This window comes from Macaca fascicularis, chromosome X (assembly GCF_037993035.2).
Source record: "Macaca fascicularis isolate 582-1 chromosome X, T2T-MFA8v1.1".
NCBI lineage: Eukaryota > Metazoa > Chordata > Mammalia > Primates > Cercopithecidae > Macaca > Macaca fascicularis.
This window is the reverse complement of record NC_088395.1, coordinates 70,888,110-70,905,585: the sequence shown is the minus strand read 5'-3', so window position 1 is coordinate 70,905,585 and position 17,476 is coordinate 70,888,110. Positions and strand designations below refer to the sequence as shown.

Genomic DNA, 17,476 nt, shown 5'->3' with positions numbered 1-17,476 from the left:
ACCAAGAACAAGGAAACTATCAACTTGAATGAAAAAAGGTAGTCAATGGATGCCATCATTATGATGCCTCAAGAAACAATTGCAAACATGATTGAAACAAATGAAAAAAGTCTCAGCAAAGAAATTCGAGATATAAAGGAGAACCAAATGAAAATTATTCAAATGAATAATATAGAAATGAAGAAAACTAAATGGATCAGCTCAACAGGAGAGTGGAAGGGAAAGAGGAACAAATACATGAGCTCGAGATATAAAAATAGATACTACGGGGGGGGGCGGAGCACAATGGCCGAATAGGAACAGCTCCAGTCTCCAGCTCCCAGTGCAAGCGACACAGAAGACAGGTGATTTCTGCATTTTCAACTGTGGTACTGGGTTCATCTCATTAGGGAGTGCCGGACAATCGGTGCTGGTCATCTGCTGCAGCCCGACCAGCGAGAGCTGAAGCAGGGCAAGGCATCGCCTCACCTGGGAAGCGCAAGCGGGAAGGGAATCCCTTTTCCTAGCCAGGGGAACTGAGACACACAACACCTGGAAAATCGGGTAACTCCCATCCCAATACTGCGCTTTACCAAGGGTCTTAGCAAACGGGCACACCAGGAGATTATATTCCACACGTGGCCGGGAGGGTCCCATGCCCACGGAGCCTCCCTCATTGCTAGCACAGCAGTCTGCGATCTAAGGGCAAGACAGCAGCGAGGCTGGGGGAGGGGCGCCCACCATTGCTGAGGCTTAAGTAGGTAAACCAAGCCGCTGGGAAGCTCCAAGTGGGTGGACCCCACAGCAGCTCAAGGAGGCCTGCCAGTCTCTGTAGACCCCACCTCTGGGGACAGGGCACAGCTAAACAACCACCACAACAACAAAAAGCAGCTGAAACCTCTGCAGACGCAAACGACTCTGTCTGACAGCTTTGAAGAGAGCAGTGGATCTCCCAACATGGAGGTTGAGATCTGAGAAGGGACAGACTGCCTGTTCAAGTGGGTCCCTGACCCCTGAGTAGCCTAACTGGGAGACATCCCCCACTACGGGCAGACTGACACCCCACACCTCACACGATGGAGTACACCCCTGAGAGGAAGCTTCCAAAGCAAGAATCAGACAGGTACACTCGCTGTTTAGCAATATTCTATCTTCTGCAGCCTCTGCTGCTGATACCCAGGCAAACAGGGTCTGGAATGGACCTCAAGCAATCTCCAACAGACCTATAGCTGAGGGTCCTGACCGTTAGAAGGAAAACTAACAAACAGGAAGGACACTCACACCAAAATCCCATCAGTATGTCACCATCATCAAAGACCAAAGGCAGATAAAACCACAAAGACGGGGAAAAAGCAGGGCAGAAAAGCTGGAAATTCAAAAAATCAGAGCGCATCTCCCCCTCCAAAGGAACGCAGCTCATCGCCAGCAACAGATCAAAGCTGGACGGAGAATGACTTTGACGAGATGAGAGAAGAAGGCTTCTGTCCATCAAACTTCTCAGAGCTAAAGGAGGAATTACGTACCCAGCACAAAGAAACTAAAAACCTTGAAAAAAGAGTGGAAGAATTGATAACTGGAATAATTAATGCAGAGAAGGACATAAACGAACTGACAGAGATGAAAACCATGACACGAGAAATACGTGACAAATGCATAAGCTTCAGTAACCGACTTGATCAACTGGAAGAAAGAGTATCAGCGATTGAGGATCAACTGAATGAAATGAAGCGAGAAGAGAAATCTAAAGAAAAAAGAAGAAAAAGAAATGAACAAAGCCTGCAAGAAGTATGGGATTATGTGAAAAGACCAAATCTACGTCTGATTGGGGTGCCTGAAAGTGAGGGGGAAAATGGAACCAAGTTGGAAAACACTCTTCAGGATATCATCCAGGAGAACTTCCCCAACCTAGTAGGGCAGGCCAACATTCAAATTCAGGAAATACAGAGAACGCCACAAAGATACTCCTCGAGAAGAGCAACTCCAAGACACATAATTGTCAGATTCACCAAAGTTGAAATGAAGGAAAAAATCTTAAGGGCAGCCAGAGAGAAAGGTCGGGTTACCCACGAAGGGAAGCCCATCAGACTAACAGCAGATCTCTCGGCAGAAACTCTACAAACCAGAAGAGATTAGGGGCCAATATTCAACATTCTTAAAGAAAAGAATTTTCAACCCAGAATTTCATATCCAGCCAAACTAAGTTTCATAAGTGAAGGAGAAATAAAATCCTTTACAGACAAGCAAATGCTTAGAGATTTTGTCACCACCAGGCCTGCCTTACAAGAGACCCTGAAGGAAGCACTCAACATGGAAAAGAACAACCGGTACCAGCCATTGCAAAAACATGCCAAAATGTAAAGACCATCGAGGCTAGGAAGAAACTGCATCAACTAACGAGCAAAATACCTATTTAATATCATAATGGCAGGATGAAGTTCACACATAACAATCTTAACCTTAAATGTAAATGGACTAAATGCTCCAATTAAAAGACACAGACTGGCAAACTGGATAGTCAAGACCCATCAGTTTGCTGTATTCAGGAGACCCATCTCACGTGCAGAGACATACATAGACTCAAAATAAAGGGATGGAGGAAGATTTACCAAGCAAATGGAGAACAAAAAAAAAAGCATAGGTTGCAATACTAGACTCTGATAAAACAGACTTTAAACCATCAAAGATCAAAAGAGACAAAGAAGGCCATTCCAGAATGGTAAAGGGATCAATTCAACAGGAAGAGCTAACTATCCTAAATATATATGCACCCAATACAGGAGCACCCAGATTCATAAAGCAAGTCCTTAGAGACTTACAAAGAGACTTAGACTCCCATACAATAATAATGGGAGACTTCAACACCCTACTGTCCACATTAGACAGATAAATGAGACAGAAAATTAACAAGGATATCCAGGAATTGAACTCATCTCTGCACTAAGCAGACCTAATAGACATCTACAGAACTCTTCACCCCAAATCAAAAGAATATACATTCTTCTCAGCACCACATCACACTTATTCCAAAATTGACCATATAGTTGGAAGTAAAGCACTCCTCAGCAAATGTACAAGAACAGAAATTATAACAAACTGTCTCTCAGACCACAGTGCAATCAAACTAGAACTCAGGACTAAGAAACTCAATCAAAACCTCTCAACTACATGGAAACTGAACAACCTGCTCCTGAATGACTACTGGGTACAAAACGAAATGAAGGCAGAAATAAAGGTGTTCTTTGAAACCAATGAGAACAAAGATACCACATACCAGAATCTCTGGGACACATTTAAAGCAGTGTGTAGAGGGAAATTTATAGTACTAAATACCCACAAGAGAAAGCAGGAAAGATCTAAAATTGAGACTCTAACATCACAATTAAAAGAACTAGAGAAGCAAGAGCAAACACATTCAAAAGCTAGCAGAAGGCAAGAAATAACTAAGATCAGAGCAGAACTGAAGGAGATAGAGACACAAAAAACCCTCCAAAAAATCAATGAATCCAGGAGCTGGTTTTTTGAAAAGATCAACAAAATTGATAGACCGCTAGCAAGACTAATGAAGAAAAGAGAGAAGAATCAAATAGATGCAATAAAAAATGATAAAGGGGATATCACCACCGACCCCACAGAAATACAAACTACCATCAGAGAATACTATAAATATCTCTACACAAATAAACTAGAAAATCTAGAAGAAATAGATAATTTCCTGGACACTTACACTCTCCCAAGACTAAACCAGGAAGAAGCTGAATCCCTGAATAGACCAATAGCAGGCTCTGAAATTGAGGCAATAATTAATAGCCTACCAATCAAAAAAGTCTAGGACCAGATGGATTCACAGCTGAATTCTACCAGAGGTACAAGGAGAAGTTGGTACCGTTCCTTCTGAAACTATTCCAATCAATAGAAAAAGAGGGAATCCTCCTAACTCATTTTATGAGGCCAACATCATCCTGATACCAAAGCCTGGCAGAGACACAACAAAAAAAGAGAATTTTAGACCAATATCCCTGATGAACATCGATGCAAAAATCCTCAATAAGATACTGGCAAACAGAAAACCAAACACTGCATGTTCTCACTCATAGGTGAGAATTGAACAATGAGATCACTTGGACTCGGGAAGGGGAACATCACACACCAGGGACTATTATGGGGAGGGGGGAGGGGGGAGGGATGGCGCTGGGAGTTATACCTGATGTAAATGATGAGTTGATGGGTGCTGACGAGTTGATGGGTGCAGCACACCAACATGGCACAAGTATACATACGTAACAAACCTGCACGTTGTGCATATGTACCCTAGAACTTAAAGTATGATAATAATAAGAAAAAAGAAAGAAAGAAAAAAAAATAGGTACTACCCAGTCTGGGAGAAAACTGACTGGAAAAAATAAGTAAATAAACAGAAACATAGAGGTCTGTGGGACAATAATGAAAGTTCTAACACTTGTATAGTTGGAAACTTTGAAGGATAGAGGAAAGATGGAAGACCTTAAAAAGCACTCAAATAAATAATGGCTGATAATATTCCAGTATGGCAAAAGGCTTATATGTATAGATTCAAGAAGCTGAGTGAACATCAAACAGGATAAAGCCCAAGTAAATTTACATAAAATACATCATAGCAAAACTTATGAAAACTAAAATATTCTTTTTTTTTTTTTTTTTTTTTTGAGACAGAGTCTCGCTCTGTCACCCAGTCTGGAGTGCAGTGGCATGATCTTGGCTCACTGCAGCCTCTGTCTCTCAAGTTCAAGTGATCCTCCCACCTCAGTCTCCCGAATAGCTGGGACTACAGGCACACATCACCATGCCTGGCTAATTTTTTGTCCTTTTAGTAGAGACGGGATATTGCTATATTGTCCAGGCTGGTCTCGAACTCCTCACCTCAAGTGATCCACCTGCCTTGGCCTCCCAGAGTGCTATGATTATAGCCGTGAGCCACTGCACCTGGCCTAACAAACTATTGAAAGCAGCAGGAGAGAAATGACACCTTACTTAGAGGGGAAAAGCAATTTAAATGACAGTGGATTTCTCATCAGAAATCGTGGAAGCCAGAAGGAAGTTGCACATCTTTAAGTGCCAAAATAATAATAATAATAATAATAATAATAATAATAATAACAATGCAAAATCTTATAACTGGTGAAAATAGTCTTTTTTTTTGAGACTGGGCCTCGCTCTGTCACCCAGGCTGGTGTGCAGTGGTGCGATCATGGCTCACTGCAGCCTTGACCTCCCAGGCTCAAGTGATCCTCCCACCTCAGCCTCCTGAGTAGCTGGGACAACAGGCATGCACCATCATGCCCACCTAATTTTTGTATTTTCTGCAGAGTCGGGGTTTTGCCACATTGTCCAGGCTGGTCTTGAACTCCTGAGCTCGAGTGATCTGCCCACCTCAGACTCCCAAAGTACTGGTATTACAGGTGTGAGCCACTGCATCTAGCCCAAAAATATTCTTTAGGAATGAAAGGGAAGTGATGATATTCTCAGATGAAATAAAACGTGTTTGTCACCAACAGACCTACCCTAAAAGGAAGACTTAAGGAAATTATCTAAAGAGAATGGAAATATAAAAGAAGGAAGCTTGGAACATCAGAAAAGAAGAAAGAAGAATGGAAAGAATAGAAATATGTATAAATACAATAGACTTTCCATCTCTTCTTGAATTGTCTCAAATGTATGACAGTGGAAGCAAAAATTATAATGCTATCTGATATGATTCTAAATATGTAGAGAGGAAATGTTTAAGATAATTATATTATAAATAGGGGAGGGAAAAGGAATGTAAAAGGAAGGAGGATTTGTAGACTTCATTCAAACTTATAAAATGCTGACACCAGTACGCCATGATACACGGGCACACAGAGAAAGTATGTATAGGCACGCATATAATATACTGCCTAGAGAAACCACTGAAAGACCTATACAAAGAGATACACTCAAAAACACTTTAGATTAATCAAAATAAAATTGTAAAAAAGTAACCCACAGGAAGGCATGACAAAAAAACAGAAATGACAGATTGAACAAGCAAAAACAATAACATGGGGAATTAAGCTCTAACATATAATAATCTTAAATGTAAATGATCTTAATACACCAATTAAATGACAAAACTAAGCAGAGTGGATAAAAAATATATGCTGTCTACAAGTTTTACACTTCAATTATAATAAAATAGACAAATTGAAAGTATCTATTGAGATAATCATGTGGTTTTTGTCTTTGGTTCTGTTTATATGTGGGTTACGTTTATTGATTTGCATATGTTGAACCAGCCTTGCATCCCAGGGATGAAGCCCAATGATCATGGTGGATAAGCTTTTTGATGTGCTGCTGCATTCAGTTTGCCAGTGTTTTATTGAGGATTTTTGCATCGATGTTCATCAGGGATATTGGTCTAAAATTCTCTTTTTTTGTTGTGTCTCTGCGAGGCTTTGGTATCAGGATGATGTTGGCCTCATAAAATGAGTTAGGGAGGATTCCCTCTTTTTCTATTGATTGGAATAGTTTCAGAAGGAATGGTACCAGCTCCTCCTTGTACCTCCGGTAGAATTTGGCTGTGAATCTGTCTGGTCCTGGACTTTTATTGGTTGGTAGGCTATTAATTATTGCCTCAATTTCAGAGCCTGTTATTCGTCTATTCAGGGATTCAACTTCTTCCTGGTTTAGTCTTGGGAGAGTGTAAGTGTCCAAGAAATTATCCATTTCTTCTAGATTTTCTAGTTTATTTGCGTAGAGGTGTTTATAGTATTCTCTGATGGTAGTTTGTATTTCTGTGGGGTCGGTGGTGATATCCCCTTTATCATATTTTATTGCATCTATTTGATTCTTCTCTCTTTTCTTCTTTATTAGTCTTGCTAGCGGTCTGTCAATTTTGTTGATCTTTTCAAAAAACCAGCTCCTGCATTCATTGATTTTTTTGGAGGGTTTTTTATGTCTCTATCTCCTTCAGTTCTGCTCTGATCTTAGTTATTTCTTGCCTTCTGCTAGCTTTTGAATGTGTTTGCTCTTGCTTCTCTAGTTCTTTTAATTGTGATGTTAGGGTGTCAATTTTAAATCTTTCCAGCTTTCTCTTGTGGGTATTTAGTGCTATAAATTTCCCTCTACACACTGCTTTAAATGTGTCCCAGAGATTCTGGTATGTTGTATCTTTGTTCTCATTGGTTTCAAAGAACATCTTTATTTCTGCCTTCATTTCATTATGTACCTAGTAGTCATTCAGGAGCAGGTTGTTCAGTTTCCACATAGTTGAATGGTTTTGATTGAGTTTCTTAGTCCTGAGTTCTAGTTTGATTGCACTGTGGTCTGAGACACAGTTTGTTATAATTTCTGTTCTGTCCATTTGCTGAGGAGTGCTTTACTTCCAACTATGTGGTCAATTTTGGAATAAGTGTGATGTGGTGCTGAGAAGAATGTATATTCTGTTGATTTGGGGTGGAGAGTTCTGTAGATGTCTATTAGGTCCGCTTGGTGCAGAGATGAGTTCAATTCTTGGATATCCTTGTTAACTTTCTGTCTCGTTGATCTGTCTAATGTTGACTGTGGGGTGTTGAAGTCTCTCATTATTATTGTATGGGAGTCTAAGTCTCTTTGTAAGTCTCTAAGGACTTGCTTTAGAATCTGGGTGCTCCTGTATTGGGCGCATGCATATTTAGGATAGTTAGCTCTTCCTATTGAATTGATCCCTTTACCATTATGTAATGGCCTTCTTTGTCTCTTTTGATCTTTGATGGTTTAAAGTCTGTTTTATCAGAGACTAGTATTGCAACCCCAGCTTTTTTTTGTTTTCCATTTGCTTGGTAGATCTTCCTCCATCCCTTTATTTTGAGCCTATGTGTGTCTCTGTGTGTGAGATGGGTCTCCTGAATACAGCAAACTGATGGGTCTTGACTCTTTATCCAGTTTGCCAGTCTGTGTCTTTTAATTGGACCATTTAGTCCATTTACATTTAAATATACAATCATGTCATCTGCAAACAGGGACAATTTGAGTTCCATTTTCCTATTCATTAGTAAAATGAATATCCTTTATTTCTTTCTCTTGCCTGATTGCCCTGGCCAGCACTTCCAACACTATGTTGAATAGGAGTGGTGAGAGAGGGCATCGTTGTCTTGTGCTGGTTTTCAAAGGGAATGCTTCTTAAGCTGATAAGCAAATTCAGCAAAGTCTCAGGAGGCAAAATTAATGTGCAGAAATCACAAGCATTCCTATATACCAATAACAAACAACCACAGCCAAATCATGAGTGAATTCCCATTCACAGTTGCTACAAAGAGAATAAAATACCTCAGAATCCAACTTACAAGGGATGTGAAGGACCTCTTCAAGGACAACTACAAACCACTGCTCAACGAAATAAAAGAGGACACAAAGAAATGGAAGAACATTCCATGCTCACCGATAGGAAGAATCAATATCGTGAAAATGGCCATACTGCCCAAGGTAATTTATAGATTCAGTGCCATCCTCATCAAGCTACCAATGACTTTCTTCACAGATTTGGAAAAAACTACTTTAAAGTTCATATGGAATCAAGAAAGAGCCCCCATTGCCAAGACAATCCTAAGTCAAAAGAACAAAGCTGGAGGCATCACGCTACCTGACTTCAAACTATACTAAAAGGATACAGTAACCAAAACAGCATGGTACTGGTACCAAAACAGAGATATAAACTAATGGAACAGAACAGAGTCCTCAGAAATAACACCACACATCTAGAACCATCTGATCTTTGACAAACCTGAGAAAAACAAGAAATGGGGAAAGGATTCCCTACTTAATAAATGGTGCTGAGAAAACTGGCTAGCCATATGTAGAAAGCTGAAGCTGCATCCTTTCCTTACACCTTATATAAAAATTAGTTCAAGATTGATTAAAGACTTAAATGTTAGACCTAAAACCATAAAAACCCTAGAAGAAAATCTAGGCAATACCATTCAGGACATAGGCATAGTCAAGGACTTCATGACTAAAACACCAAAAGCAATGGCATCAAAAGCCAAAATAGACAAATGGGATCTAATTAAACTAAAGAGCTTATGCACAACAAAAGAAACTACCATCAGAGTGAACAGGCAACCTACAGAATGGGAGAGCATTTTTGCAATCTACTCATCTGACAAAGGGCTAATATCCAGAATCTACAAACTCAAGCAAATTTACAAGAAAAAAACAACCCCATCAAAACATAGGGAAAGCATATGAACAGACACTTCTGGCAATTAACAAATACAGATAGTAATAGACTCTGCAATAGTTCCTCATTTGGTTCCTCTGTTCAGCCACCAAGTAGTTCAGACTGCTGCACCTCAAGCTGTGGGCAACTTGGCCACTGGAATTGAAGAGCAAACAGAAGTAGTTTTGAATTATGATGCTCTTTCATACTTGTGGGCAATCCTGACACATCCCAAAGAGAAAATTAATAAAGAGGCAGTATGGTTCCTCTGTAACATTACTGCAGGTAATCAGCAGCAGATATAGGCAGTAATTGATGCCAATATTGTACCAAGAATAATAAACCTTTTGGATAAGGGGATATTGGCACTCAGAAGCTGACTGTAAAAGATGTACAAGTTGTACAAGTAGTACAGGATGGACTAAGTAATATATTAAAAATGGCTAAAAATGAGGCAGAATCCATAGCCAATCTTATAGAAAAATGTGGGGGACTGGAGAAAATTGAAAAACTTCAAAATCATGAAAATGGAAACATCTACAAATTGACCTATGAAATCATTGCTCAGTTCTCTTCAAATGATGTTGATAAAGATCTTAGCCTTGATCCAGAGGCAATTCAAGGTGGAACATTTGGTTTCAGTTTATCTGCCAGTATACCAGTAGAACGGTTCCAGTTTTAGAACAGTATTGTGGAAGTTAGGTGCAATTTTATATATATTATATATATAAATGTATATAAAATATTATATATATATATGTGTGTATATGTATGTTTGATCCATCAAGCTTAGCTCATGGGATCTGCTTCTGCATTAAATTGGGAAAGAAAATGTGAAGATTTCATTTGGAATCACAGAAAATACCCAAATGTGGTCAAGATGGTGAATGGGTATGAGTGAGAATGAGTGGCAAAATGTAATGAAAACTTTACATGAATGCTTATTTAGGCTGTTCATAGTAAAAAGGGCTACAGGTCACAGATGTTCAGTGACTGAGAAAGAACATTGACTTACTCTATATAAACTGAGGGGAAAGTGTAGTACTATTATCTTCAAGGCTTGTAAGCAGAAAAGATAATTGGATGCCCGTATAAGTAAAAGGAAAATGAGCCTAGGCCTTGCTATGAAGCAGTGTCTGAATGGAAAATGTTGAATGAATATCTGGCTCAGTGATGGACAGTCAGGATCATCTTTAAAATCTGGGGCTCTCATTCATGAATTAGACTCCTAGTCCTGGAGTGACTATGTACAGGAGTGTGGTAGTGGTGCTGTATATGAACACGTGCAAGCTTGTTTTGCCTTCAGGTGGCTGATAACCTAGTAAATCGTCAAAATGTGATCATGAGTATTAATGTACACTGGACATAAAAACAAATACTGGATCAGCAGCAGACATTTGTTTACTCTGCAACTTATGTTTTCTATTTCCCCTTACCCCTTTTCCTCCCCACCCCTACGAGTTTTTATTTACTTTACCTAGTATGACTTTCTTCTTAGTTGACTCTCAAGTCAGAAAACATTTCAGGAAGATTTTCCTGTGCATTTGCACTGAATGAATGTTTGATGTTATGAAAGCCTTTCCTTATCAAAGCTAATTTGTGTATATTTTTGCGTGAAAAAAAATCGTAACTTTTTCTCAAAAGAGACTGTGCTGCAGTACACAAGTTGCCATAATAGTATAAAACAGTAAAATGTACTTAAAAGGCCATGCTTTTCACTTTCCGGGAGAACATAAAGATCTTTGCATGAGGTAAATCTACAGCATAATTCATTTTCGGATTTTGTTGGGTCCTGTAGAGAAGAAAAAAGTTTCGGTTGTGGTAGAATACCATGCTGTATTTAAATGTTATTTGTTTTCAAATTTTGTTTTATATGAGAATGAGGTGGAAACTTCTAAAATGGAATTTGTCACATATGTACTGCTTCATAAAGACTGATCAAGTGGTTTTTATAAATTGAATAATACCTCAGTTTCGAGGTTACGTACAGTAAATGTGATGTAATTTGTACAGTAAGAGCTCTTTATAAGATGGCTCATTTTAGGAAATCCTGCGCCTTCCCCTTTGAGCACAAGTATTGTGTGAACCGCAGTTTGCTATAAGAAATATATCACATTAACCACCATTAGCCTCTATATATACTTTGTGTTTAAAAATCAACTAGTAATTCTGAAACACTGTAGAATGGATAAAAATTGTTTTGTGAGCATAACTCTGTTGAATTAGAGTATTTTTTGCAGCATGTCTTGTCATCAGAAATATAATTCAAGTTTAAAACTAGTAACAGCAGAAAACTAGCTTATGAAATTTATCCAAGTTGAGTGCAAGCTAGGCTGTCTTGGGGAAATAAACATTAAAACTTAAAAAAAAGAAAAATGTTCAACATCATTAGCCAATTTGGTAAATGCAAATTAAAAGCTCAATCAGGTATTACTACACATTTATCAGGATGGTTAAAATTTAAAAAACATGGTGACAGTACAAAGTGCTGTCAAAGATATCGAAAAGCTGAATTTTTCCTGCCTTCCTGGTGGGGATTATAGTGACTTTGAAGGATTTTACCTCTGATAAGAATCATGAGATGGCATTAACACACAGCAAACTTGAAGTGATCCTTTGACAGGTTTGCACCTGGGAAAATCCTTCACAGCACGAGGCCATCCAGACTCTCTGGTATAGGCCTGAGGGCATAACCCATAAGGGGAGGAGGGCTAAGGAACTCATGAAGGAGAGGGGGCTGACATATCTATTAATATATGATGTTGCTAGGCAGCACAGCGAGGAGTCTGTGGGTCAGGAAACTCTGAAGACCAGCAGCAGCTTGGGGTCTTTATTGCCCTACAGTTTTTCTTGTCTATGGGTAGTAGATGTTTTGTGAAGTTTTGTAGTGTATGTAAAGCAGGCAGGCTCTAATGCCTAAAAATATACTTATGTGGGCTATATTTAAAACAATTGGATGTGTAAAATTTTCAGATTGGTACCATCAGGCTTTTCAGCTAATGGGTTCCTAACCTATGATGAAGAAGTAAACAGCATAGGGTCCATATACAGAGGCTATCTGTGGTTCATTTATATAACAGTCTGTCCTCTGGCCCCATGGTATTTTTTGCTTGTTTTGCTTTTTGTAAAATATACATAACATAAAATTTACCATTTTAATCATTTTAAGTGTACAGTGTAATCAGCAATCAGAAGTTGTGTATCTACCATCATTATCCATTTCCAGAACTCTTTCATCATCCCAAACAGAAACTCCATAGTATCACAAAATAACTCTCCATTTTCCCCTCCCAGCAGCCCCTGGCAACCTCTATTCTACTTTCTATCTTTATGAATTTACCTATTCTAGGTAGCTCATGTAAGTGAAGTCATACAATATTTGTTTTTGTATGTGTTTGTGTCTGGCTTATGTCACTTAGCATAGTATTTTCAGGGTCCATCCATGTTGTAGCATGTATCAGAACTTCATTCCTTTTTGAGGCTGAAAAATACTCTATTGTATGGATATAGCACATTTTGTTTATTCATCCATTGATGGACAACTGGGTTGCTTCCATCTTTTGGCTTTGGTCAATAATTTGTCTATGAACATTGGTATTAAACTGTCTGTTTGATTTCCTGCTTCGAGTTCTTGGGGATATATACCTAAAAGTGGATTGTTGGATCATATGGTAATTTTATATTTAACTTTTTAAATGACTTCCAAGTTGTTTTCCACAGTGGCTGTGCCATTTTACATTCCTACCAGCAATGCACAGAGGCTCCATTTTTTCTGTATCCTCACCAATAATTGTATTTTTCCTTTTTTTTAGATAATATCCATCCTAGTGGGTATGAAGTAGTATCTCATAGTTTTGATTTGCATTTTCCTTGTGACTAGTGGCATTGAGCATATTTTCATGTGCTTATTGTCCATTTGTATATCTTCTTTGGAGAAATATCTATTGAAGTCCATTGCCCATTTTTGAATTGGGTTGTTTGATTTTGTGGTTGAGTTTTAGGAATTCTCTATATATTCGTTATATCAATCCCTTACCATATATATGATTTGCAAATATTTTCTCCCATTCTCTGATTGCCTTTTTATTCTCTTTATAGTATCTTTTGGTGCACAAAATGTTGATAAAGTACAGTTTATCCATTTATTCTTTGTTTCCTGTGCTTTTAGTGTCATATTGAGGAAATCATTGCCAATTTCCATGTCATGAAGATTTCCCTCTATGTTCTCTTCTAAGAATTTTACAGTTTTAGTCTTCTAAATCTTCTTGTGGGGAAAAAAAAGAATTTTACAGTTTTAGTTCTTGCATTTAGGTTTACCTCCAGAGAATCTAGGAAACAATTTGTGTGTGTGTGTGTGTGTGAGAGAGTGTATGTGTGTGTGTGTCAGAAACATCTCATTTTAAGTTTTATCTGAGGTACACTAACAGGAGAGCCAAAGTGATAGCATCCTTTAGTTTATCTAGTACCTCATTGCTCCAGGTTCTCACTGAAAAATGAGACTTACAGGTGACTCAGTAGCAAATATTGGAGGTGAGGAGTGTGTTGGAGCCAGAATATAAACATTCCTATCAAATGTTGGATCTTCTTTACCAGTGTGCGAGGTTGGAGCACTAGGAGCTTGTCTTACCAGATTGAGAATAGTTCAGCCTTCTGAGTTCCAAAGGTAACCCCGAGATTTAATAGAGAGGTCTTGTACCTTATGTGGGGCAGTTTCCTATCTGCTGTAGACGATATTTATGTTCTCCCAAATTCATATGTTGAAATCGTAACTCCCAATGTGATGGTATTAGGAGTTGGGACCGAGAAGGCAAAGCCCTCATAAATGGGATTAGTTCCCTTATAAATGAGACCCCAGAGACATTGTTTGCTCCTTCTGCCATGTGAGGACACAGCAAAAAGACAACCATCTATGAAGCAGGAAGAGGACCTTCACCAGATGCCAAATCTGCTGTCATCTTGATCTTGCACTTCCTAGCCTCCATGACTGTGAGGAATAAATTTCTATTGTTTATAAGTCACCCAATCCATGGTATTGTGTTATAGCAGCCTAAGTGGACTGAGACACCATCCCCTCTCATTGAAGTGTTTGCTCGCAGTTGTGATAGCCTCTGAGACAGAATCTTGGCAAGGTTTAGTAAGGAGGATTTTATCAATATAATGCCAAAGCTGAATTTCTGGTGGAAATATGGGGCAGGCATCTAAGTCATGTCTGCACATGTTTGATCACAGGGCTATTTGAGTATTCCATAAGTCGCTGGGAAAAAAATACACTCTTCACCCTCAAAAGTGAAGACAAATTGTGATTAGCTCTTCTACAAAATATTTCCCAATTGGAGCATGTTAGGCAAGTATATAACTCCGTACAATTTATCTATGTTGTTTTGAATGTCGTCCATTAAGGTGATGATATCTGGTAGAAGTGCTCCAATAAAAAGGTGCTCTTATTTAACTCTCTGTAGTTAACCTCTCTTTATTAATAGTGGCTTTACACATAGGCTTTACCAGGGAATTGACAGGTGAGATGGTAAGAATCAGTACATGTTATTTAACTAAGCTATGATGGCCTATAATCTTTCAGGGTCTTGCCTTAGCTTGTTCTGTGCCATATTTACCACCTGCACTGGTAGGGGAAAGTTAATTGGTTCCTACCAGGTAGTGCCACCAATACCATAAAAGCATTAGGTTCTGTGGAGTTACTAGCTGATTGAAGAAGTCTATTCAAATAATGGGAAAAGGGATAGTCTCAGGGGTACAACCAGATTCAAAGCATCTTTTAGCAGAACTGGATCAGTTTTAATAGTTAAGTAAATAATTGCTCCTTTACATAATCATCCTCCTGGACAGGGTGAGGGTTGAGGGGATTCCTTTAAAGCATGAGTGATTCTTAGGATTGGGGAGATTTGGGCACCCATGTCCAACAAAGCCAGCCAATGTTGTGGAGCCAAACTACAGTTAATATGGTAAAAGGGTGATTGTCTGCTGGAAGTAGCCACCTTCTGCAACCACCAGATCCCTATGTGGGGGTGGGTCCCTGCCACTGAAGGAGATCAGGAGCAGGTTTCCCAAATGAGACTGACTTTGAATACCTGCTGCAGATTGTAATCTAACCCTAGTAAATGTTAATACTTGTTTCACCAATGTATGAGAGAACATCCGATTTGGGCCCCTTTGTCCATTAGAGTCCAATGTAACCCCTTTTGTTTATCTCAGGGCTCAAGCTAAACCATGGACCTGGCTCTACGTGGTTTGCTTGGTCTAGAAGGGTGCAGCATAACTGTTGGTAGTAATTTTGATTTAGGCTAGATGGAGTTATATTCATAAAATTAACAGGCAACACTTGAGTTTGTCTTTCATGTATTTCTACTAAATCGAGTGAAGCTATGAACTCTTAAATTGTTTTAGCATTAGCCATTATTGCCCAAAAGGAGGACTTACACTTGTCAGGAACCCTCCTGAGAAATAAGTAGTTAGATGTGGGACTGAATTCAGTTTCCTCTGGACTTGCCAAGTCATCGTGCTGCAGGTCATCTGTTGCCTGATAAACCCACCTCAACATCCCCAGCTGATGGAGGAGATCTTTAGCCTTGGTTAACATTTTCCATTGACAGTCTTCCCAGGCCTTTATAAGGCCTAATATAGGATGGGAAGCCCACCAAGCCATAAAAATCCACATCAACAAGGTATATGTGGACTGAGGCACAAAGCCTCTTTTGAGGGTCATTCCTACCTTCCATGCTTATTATGTGGGATCCTTTAGCAGTGACACCATTTTTTTCCATCTTGTACTATGGCAGCCAATTGTTTAATTCCCCTATTAGGTGGAGTTTGCTCCCTGCCAGATATATTCTGTATATATAGTCAGACAGCCCCTTTTTCGTTCAGTTCCTGGGTCAGGTCCTTAAGGAGAGACTGGATGTAAGGGCAAGAAAGAGGATGCATTTTCTGCTCCAAAGGAGAAGTGGCCATCTTCTTTTGTTTTTCTGTTTTATGACTTTGCTGGTGGTTACTGGCAAAGCAGAGGGTAAATGGCCCTAGTCCCTAGCATGATGACACCATGCTGCTGCTTTCTTCTTTAGAGGTCACCAATTCTCTTCCCCAGGATCTTCCCTTCCAACTCATCTCCTACAGGAGTTTGAGTTTCTGCCTCCTCTCTGGGCAAACCCTGGTGAAAAGCAACCAACAGCGAGGTCCAACATGCACCTACTTTATGGTTTGGAGCATCCCTTGAGTAGGATAGTCACTTCCTTTGGTGTCCTGGGATATAACTTTCCTTGATTTAGTCACTGAAATAATGCTTTAGTCGGCTCAGCCAAAAGATGGAGAGCTCAGTATACTTCCAACAGAGGACTGGAATGAGAGTATCAAAAGCATTATTGTCATGATAGCAGAGGACTACTAGCTGCTTGCAAGTGTCTCTCCCAGTTGTACTTAGGAGACCACATCAGACTGACATCTCTGCCTTATCAGCTTGTTTGCCTGCCATAGCAGTGTCCAGGGACAAGGATATTCTCTCATCTCAGAGTATTCTCATCACATATTACCAGTCTGGCCATGGGGAACTCTCCCACTATAGACCATTATGGGATCTGGGGTAACCCACATGTGATCCATAGGTATGTACTTTCCCTTTTTCTATTCAGGCCCACAAGTGCCGACCTAGTGCTTTTCTAGTGGGAGACCCAGGTGAGCAGACTGCCCTTCCCTGGGCAGCTTGGTGCCTCTCTCTCAAAAGTCAGTTCTGATGGCGAGGATTTACTCAAATACTGGCACTGCCACTTCTCCAGTCTCATGAGGCATGGGGGAGACCATAGAAAATGTAGAGTGCGGCCGGGCGCGGTGGCTCAAGCCTGTAATCCCAGCACTTTGGGAGGCCGAGACGGGCGGATCATGAGGTCAGGAGATCGAGACCATCCTGGATAACCCAGTGAAACTCCTTCTCTACTAAAAAATACAAAAAAAAATTAGCCGGGCGAGGTGGCGGGCGCCTGTAGTCCCAGCTACGCGGGAGGCTGAGGCAGGAGAATGGCGTGAACCCGGGAGGCGGAGCTTGCAGTGAGCTGAGATCCGGCCACTGTACTCCAGCCTGGGCGACAGAGCCAGACTCCGTCTCAAAAAAAAAAAAAAAAAAAAAAGGAAAATGTAGAGTGCAATTCAGTACAGAAGAATGCCATGCCAAAGTTATGCGAAGGTGTTCCAAATTCTGAGTCCCAAGTACTTAAGGTCATCCAGGGTTGTTTTGACATTAATCCTCCTATTGACTTGGTAGGTCCCATATTGATTTCCTGGTCATCACTAAAATTCCATCCT

General features: G+C 39.8%; 1 protein-coding gene and 1 pseudogene across 16 annotated transcripts in view; both read left to right on the top strand.

The window, feature by feature from the left end:
- The window catches only part of MTMR8 (myotubularin related protein 8), a 111,437-nt gene that overhangs the window by 72,581 nt on the left and 21,380 nt on the right, over positions 1 to 17,476 (top strand). The gene's annotated exons all lie outside the window — the stretch shown is intronic.
- On the top strand, positions 5,819 to 9,930 carry LOC135969296 (importin subunit alpha-3 pseudogene; annotated as a pseudogene).